The sequence below is a fragment of the Ictidomys tridecemlineatus genome, chromosome 10, assembly GCF_052094955.1.
Source record: "Ictidomys tridecemlineatus isolate mIctTri1 chromosome 10, mIctTri1.hap1, whole genome shotgun sequence".
In the NCBI taxonomy this organism is placed as follows: Eukaryota; Metazoa; Chordata; class Mammalia; order Rodentia; family Sciuridae; genus Ictidomys; species Ictidomys tridecemlineatus.
Window position 1 is genome coordinate 135,124,184 of NC_135486.1, and position 8,158 is coordinate 135,132,341.

The window sequence follows — 8,158 nt, forward strand, 5'->3', positions numbered from 1 at the left end:
AAGGGGACAGAAGTGAACCATCATGGGTCACAGGACATAGCGCCCTCCACAGTAGCAAGTGCTCTAGCCAGCGAAGCTTCATTTCTCACTCTGGTTTGGATATGAATGTGGTTTATCCCCAAAAGGTTTATGGTTGTAAGCTTGATTTCCAGTCTGGGGACATGAAGAGATTGAGACCTTTAAAAGGTGGGGCCTAGTGGGAGTCCCTAGGTCATTGGGGATGTGCCTTGGGAATACTGTTGTGCTCCCCCATCACTCCCTGGCTTCCTGTCTCACCATGTGATCTTGCCCTCGCCTTTGCTCTGCCTAGTGGGATGCTGTCTGCCACGAGGGCTTCACCAGAGCTAAGCTGATGTCACCAGGCTGATGCCTGTGCCACGCCTTTGAATCCCCAGAACTGTTGGCTAATAAACCTCTTTTTAAAATAAAGCTGCCGCGGTCTGGCTGGGCACAAAATCACGAACCACTCACACCTTATAGATTCAAACAGCAACTCTTTATTCCCGAACTCACACGGGCACTCTACACACGTTCTGTGCAAAAGCCACGTTCTGAATCCCAAATACTCTGAATCCCAGGAGAACTCAATGGGAACTCAAGGAGCGGGCGTGCCTGAGGCAGCAGGATACGCCCTATTCCCAGCAGGGTACACCTTAAACCTGGAACCGCCCTAAACCCAAGGAGCAGGATACTCCCTAAAACCTGATCCGCCTTAAACCCGGATCCGCCCTGGTCCTTGAGCAAGGTCACCTTTCTCAAGCATACATGCAATGTCACTGCAAATGACCTGGGTCCAAAGGCAAGCCCATTTCCACAATGGAGAGTCCTTCCTCTAAGCAACATGGAGTAGGCTGACAAAGAAATTGCCAGGCGTCATTCCTACTTGGCAATGGCTCTCAGCATCAAGCACCTAGCCTCAGGTATTCCTCTATGATGATAGAAACAGACTAATACACCCTTTGTGTATAGTTCCCATGTCATGTAAGAAACACCAGCTCTCTCCCACTTCTAGTGAATCACTTTAATTGTAAAAAACAAAGGGCTGCTAAAAGGGGAAGGCTTATTTAAGGTGATCTCAAATTGGATTGTCGAGACTCAGAAAAGTGAGTTTGTGAATGAGGGTGGAGTGATGACCATCTAACTGCATTTACTTTATTATTTTTTTAATTTTTATTATTATTTTTTGGTACTGAGGATTGAACTGAGGGGCACTTTACCACTGAGCCACATTCCCCAGCCCTTTTTATTTTTCATTTTGAGACAGGGTCTTGCTATGTTGTTTAGGGTCTCACTAAGGTGCTGAGGCTGGCCTTAAACTGAAATCCTCCTGCCTCAGCCTCCTGAGTCGCTGGGACTACAAGTATGCACAAGCACACCCAACTACATTTGCTTTTTACAGATAAATTCAACTCTTCTGTCATGTTTCTCCTAAGGTTGGGGAAAAGAGGGTTGTGAAATCTAGTAAATTGTAACCAGCAAGTGGAACACTTTATCCTATCTTATGATTTCTTGTGATTTTCCATATTATGAGATTGTCAGGCACTGACAGAAAGTTACAAAGCAAACACTAGTTTTAAGCCTGAATAGATGAATATGAGCATTTGCCTCATATACCTGTAAAAGATGCTGAGATGTATGCAACTGAGGAAACCATATAAACAATAATAGAGTTTAATATTATAGCCCGCGTTCTAACAAAGTCTTTGGAGAAAAGATAATCAAAACATCGAGTACGTTTACTTGAGCTCTTTATTGATTCTTCAAGTAGTGTTTCACACAGTTCTATGCAGTCTCAAAATTAACTAGCAATATTGTATTGGAAGGATTAGTAATAAATCGTCAAGGCACATTCTATTAAAAGCCTTCTGTAACAGACACCAGGGATTACTTATTCAGATAACCTTAACAGTTTGGGTTGTATATGGAAGAGATAGTATTTGACAGGTAGTATTTCTGTACAACTTCATAAAATACTGTCTTATGCCACTGCAGAGGTGTGTGTGTGTGTGTGTGTGTGGTGTGTGTAAAAATGGGGACTCCTTTTTCATAATAATGACTTAGAGCATTTTTATAGAAAATACTGACTAAATTTTTTTTCTCCAATTGATTTTCATTTCCTTTTTAAAAAAAGCATTAATAATTTCATACACACAAATACATACAAATTTGATCTTTCCCTTAGGTTTTGTTTTTTCTATGTAAATAAACTTGATTGAATAATAATGCTACCCTTCGTTATTCTGTTCTGACAGTTGTCTTTAACTAAAGTGAGCCTCTTTATTTTGGGGGACTCTGCACCACACTGAGAACAGAGTCCTTGCTGTGACTCACAGGCCCCACTCACGCGGCCACCTGCGCACCTCCCAGACCTCGTGTCCTGCCACCTTTGCGGCCTCTGCACCTGCTACTTCCTCTCATGGGCCCTGGCTTCTCATCACCATGTTGATCCCACTCAAGGTCACCCTTTCCCACACCACCCAGCCAGAGTTCTGCCACTGGTCCCCAGGCATCACTGCCCATCTCCTTGTCTATTTTCTTCATAGCACGTCCACTAAGAAAGGTGCTTGTGTTGTGATCTTTAAAGGTAACCTTGACCAGGATGCGAGCTCTGGTCACCAGGGACCAAGTCTGTGTCATTTGCCTCTGTGTTCCCAATGCCTAGCCCATGCCTGAGGGCAAAGAAGGGCTGCCACAAAACACTGGGCAAAGATGGTGGAATAAGGTGACTAGAGCTGTGTGACGTGGAGTCACATCCAGTTATCAACAGGAGCCCTCAGTCTCGGGGACGTGGGACTGGAGACTGGACCATGTTCCTAAGCTGTGTATACAGACAGAGTGCCCCTTATCTAAAATGCTTGGCTCACAGTGTTCTAGAGTTCAGATCTCAGTTGGATTTTAGAATATTTGCATAGACTTTCCTGGTTGATCATCTCTAATCCAAAAGCCAAACTTTAGAGTTTTGAATTTTGGAGCATTATGAATTGGGGGTTTTGAGATTTGGGATGCCTAACCTATAGTTCTTTGGGAATTGTCATCAAACTTAGGCATTTTAATAGGTCAATAAATTCTTAATAGCATTGCTATCTTTGATTCTCTGTTCACTGTGGTGAAATTGGAGAAATAAACAAGTATCCTTGACTCCTAATAATCCTAAGCCTGGTTCGCTGAATGAGTGCTGTGAGCCAGAAAAGCAGGAGAGCCAGAGACGGGGCTGACTCCAGAGTAAAGGTGACAGGGAGCTCGGAAGAGAGTGAGGGTGTATTTTGGGGGTGCTGCCCAGAGAAATTACATGGGTGAATACAGTTCTTGGGGAAATTAGCACTGCCAGAGACCTGCGGACAGCGCCGTGAGGCAGAGTGTTAGGGAGCGTCTCCTTCAGGCAGAAGAGGAGAAAAGGGGAAGCCACAGAAGTGAAGGAGAATCTGGAAACGTCAAGTGGGAGCAGCTCAGCAAAGAGGGAAAGGAATCGGCTCCATCTGCAGTTTGGTCCCCAGAGACAAACCTCTCCTGCAGGTTATGTCCCTCTGGCTCAGTGATACAGCATCCCTGGGCTCAATCCCTAGTACCGGAAGTAATAACAACATAATATTATATGTGATATATACATGTATATATATACACACATGCACACATAATACTACTGTAACATGTATATGCAATATGTATTATTGCTGCCTTTATAAAGGAGATCCTGCCATTTGCCACAACATGGATGGACCTGGAAGACACTATACTAAGTGAAATAAGCCAGGCACAGGAAGAAGAATATTGCATGACCCCATTTATATGGGAAATATGAAAAAAGATCAACTATAGAATAAAACTGATTCCCAGGGTCAGGGTGGGGGTTGGGAGGCAATGGGGAAGTTTGGTCAAATTTATAAAGTAGCAAATGGGCAGGATATAGGACCTAATGTAGGACATGAAGATTGTAATCAATAATAGTACACTGTGTTGAGGATTTTTGCTAAATGAGTATTACAGCTGTTCTTGCCACAGGGTGGTAAATGAGATGATATGTTAATTTGTTTTACTGTAGTAAACAAGTTTGTTATATATTTATTTTATAACATCAAATTGTAGACCTTAAATACAAGGGATGATAAAGTTTTTAGCAAATCCTGCCATTGCTTAGACCAAAGAAACTAAAGAATGAAGACCAGGTCACCAGACAGCAAGTGAAGAATCCAGAGGGGAGAGGGCTGGGGATGCAAATGCCCTGATTTTGCACAGGAACTTCACACTAATCTCTGGCTTTCCCCAAAGGGTGTCTGAGCCCAACAAGCGCAGAAATAAAATCTTAAAGAATTGAGTCAAGGTTTGACCCCTGCCGAGAGCCAGGAATAGCTCTAATCAAGTCAATTGCCCACTGCAGCAGATACCTCAGTGTTCTTCAGAGGAATATAACAGAATCCAAATTCTACACAAATAACATTCACAATGCCTGAGACCTCAAATTGTTTGACGTGCAAAAATAAAAAAGGAACAAAAATGGAAATAACTCTCAAAAGAAAACCAGTCAAACCCAAGATTCCCCAGAAGTTGAATTATTTCATTCCAGGGCAGTAGAGCATCTACTCTGATAATCTTGATAGAGATAAAATAAAATATGCTTAAAATGAAAAGAATGTATCTCTCATCTGAGCAATCAGAATATAAAAATGATCAAATAGAAATTTTAGAACTGAAAAAAAATAGAATTTAAAAAATTTTAAATTTACTAGATGAGCTAAAAGGGAAAGGAGAAGAGTCAGTGAATATGAAGATAAGATTAATAGAAATTATTCATTCCAAAGACAGAAAAGGGATTGGAAAATAATTAGCAAAATCTCAGGGAACTTTGGGTCAATGTCATCAGGTCTAATATGAGGTAATGATAGTCCCTGAAAGGAAAGAAAGAATAGAGCGGAAAATGATAAGTTGTAGCCAACAATTTCCCATTTAGGGTAAATAATAAGAATTTACAAAATTCCAGATGCTCAACAACAACAAAAACACGAACCATAGAACAAAATATTACTGGATTTACTTTATTTAAGATTTTGCTCCTCAAAGATGGTATTAAGAAAATGAAAAGTGAACCACAGGCTGGGAAGTATATACTTGCTATACATTCATTAGAATGTGAGGCTGTGAAGCTTGATTCACAGTCTTGCCTCAAAAGAAATTGGTGCCAAAATAAATTAGGGTACGTTAAAGCTGAATATTATCACATGCTTTTACCAATAAGTCAAGAATTTCATTTCCTTTATGAAGATATTTCCTAGAATAATTCCAAACTTTGTTTTTTAACTTAAAAAACTGAAAAACCGAAGGCCAAATCTTTTCCCTGATATGCAAACGCTAACTCACAATAAGGCAGGGGGGAGCAAAATAGAAGTACTTTGGATTAGACAAAGGGATATGAAGGGAGGGGAGGGGGAATGGGAATAGGAAAAATAAAATTAATCAGACATTACTATCCTATGTTCATACATGATTACACGACCAGTGTAATTCTACATCATGTACAACCAGAAGAGAAAGAAGTTATACTCCATCTATGTATGTCAAAATACATTCTACAGTCATGTATAACTAATAAGAACAAATAAATTTAATAGATATATAAAAATAATAAAAATAAAGACAAGAATACTATGTCCAATAAAACCCTCAAAAAAAAAAAAACAAGAAAAGAAAAAAGACTTCTGTAAACATCTTCCAACTCAATAGAAACATTTAAGGGGCTGGGGTTTTGGCTCAGTGGTAGAGTGCTTGCCTAGCATGTTCGAGGCCCTGGGTTTGATCCTCAGCACCACATATAAATAAATGAAATAAAGGTAGTGTGTCCAACTACAACTAAAAAAAAAAATAAATAAACATTAAAAAATTTAAATTTAAAAGTTGGCCAAGTACTCAAACAAACACTTTAAAAAAAAAATCTAGGAATGGCAAATCGTCATGTGAAAAATGCCCAATGCCTTTGCCAGTCTGGCTATACAAATTGCAGCCACATGGTACCATCTGTCACTCACTGAGGTGGCTGGTGTGAAAAAGATCAGCAATCCCAAGTGTTGGTGACAACCAGTGCAACTTTAACTCCTAGGTACTCCTGGTGAGAACATTCAACAGTACAACCATGTTGGAAAACAAGTCTCACAGTTTCTTTTAAAAAGTAAATCACGGGCTGGGGATGTGGCTCAAGCCCTAGCGTGCTAGCCTGGCATGCGGGCGGCCCGGGTTTGATCCTCAGCACCAAATATGAAGATGTTGTGTCTGCCGAAAACTAAAAAATAAATATTGAAATTCTCTTTCTGCCTAAAAAAAAAAAATAAAAACAAAAACAAATTCTTTAAAAAAAAAAAAAGTAAATCACCATATGAACCAGCAGCTCCACTCCTAGGTGTTTACACAGTTTACCTAGGAAAAATGTAAACATGTGTCCACACAAATTGATGTTTTCAGAAACATTTTTAACAATCACCAAAAACTAGAAACAACCTAACTCCATCAATAACTGAATCAATAAACAAACATGGTGCGTTCATGCATTGCAACACTAGGCATCTGTGGTTTCCTGGGAGCAGGCAGAAGGGCTAACCTTAGAAGGGGACACAGGGAGACTTTGGGGGCCATGGGAGTGTTGGGGACATTTTTGTGTAGTTGTTTTACAGGTGTATAAATGGCCAAAACTCATCAAAGTGTGCATTTTAAATATGTGCAGCTTAGTTTACATAAATTGCATTTCAATAAAATTGTTTAAATGGAATAAGAGGTAGAAGTCTGGGAGAGGGCCGTGCTCTTGAAAGGAGTCCCTATCTTGGAGAGGATTTTTGCCATGTGAAGTTGCTGCTCCAGGGCTCCAGAGCCTCTGGCCGCAGACCCAGGTTTGAATCCCAGCCCTGGTGCTGTGGGTTCTGGAGAAACTTCCTCTCCGTAGCTCAGTCTCCTCACTGACGAACAGGAGCAGAGAGAGCGTCCAGCCGATGGCGACAGCATGGGATCAGGAGTGGCCTTGCAGCAGTGGGGCTGTTTCCTCACACAGTCGGTGGTGCTGGGATGCTCTGGAGTGTTCCAGCAGCTCCCCGCCAGGTCTGTCTGTGGACACCTTCTTGGTTCTGTCTGCACGATGGCTGCCCAGCTCCAGGCCTCAAAGAACCGTGTCCCATGACAGTAGGAAAGGGGCGTGGGTGACCATTACCCCAGGAGACCTTTGTCCATGTGAGAGGAAATTCTCCCCCCCAGAAGCCCCAACAGGCTTCCACTCAGGTGCAATCAACAGAGCCAGCAATGCTGATGATACCGCCCAACAGCTGCCACAGGTGGCAGAAAAAGACCATCAGAACAAGGGGCGAGGCCTGTTGGTGGCTTGCGAAGGTGCGCCTCAGAAAGGACAGTGACCGCTGCCACACTACTGCTGAGGAAGTGACTCGTGCAGAGACAGAAGCAAACAGGCCACGGCCCACATTTCCAGGAGTGTGTTGACGCTGTGCGGTGGAATCCAGGGGAGGGCAGGGGTAGAGGGAGAGAAATGGACATGGGAGGTAGTCGGTGGGACAAGGACGCTGCAAGGGGGACATGGGTGTGGGGCACAGCCTTGGCAGTGAGGAGACACATTGCCTTTTAGAGGCTAGAACAGACGATGGAAAGGGCGGATGCCATAGTGGATGGAGACGTGGGGTGGTCATCATACTTGGATGGGCGGACCAGCTCTGAGTCCTGCAGATTTGTCTCCGTGGAGCTCTGGGTTTGTGCTTCACTGTGAAACAGGTGAGCATCTGGATTTGTACACAGCTCACCTCCGTCTTCCAGGCAAAAGCCACCATCTGAAAAGAACTGCAAACTCAGACTGCACCAAGTCCCCTCCAGGCAGATCATAGGGCTGCGTTTCGGGCACTGGAGGAGCAGATCCGGATGCGGCTGTCACCATGCTGGATAAAAGTCTGTCCTTGGTCTCCCACGCTGTCCTTTCAAGCTTTCATGGAGAAGTAGATGGTTCCATTTCATAATATCTTTGAAAGACTTTCTGGATTTGCTCCTTTTAAAAACTACTGAACTGGAACATCACACCCTAAACCAGATTCTGGCTGTCATCAATTTCCTGAAAAGCCATTAAAATGAAGTCGTATCCTGTGCTTATCAAGGGTGCCTGCACTTTCCTGTTCTGGTGTTTGTG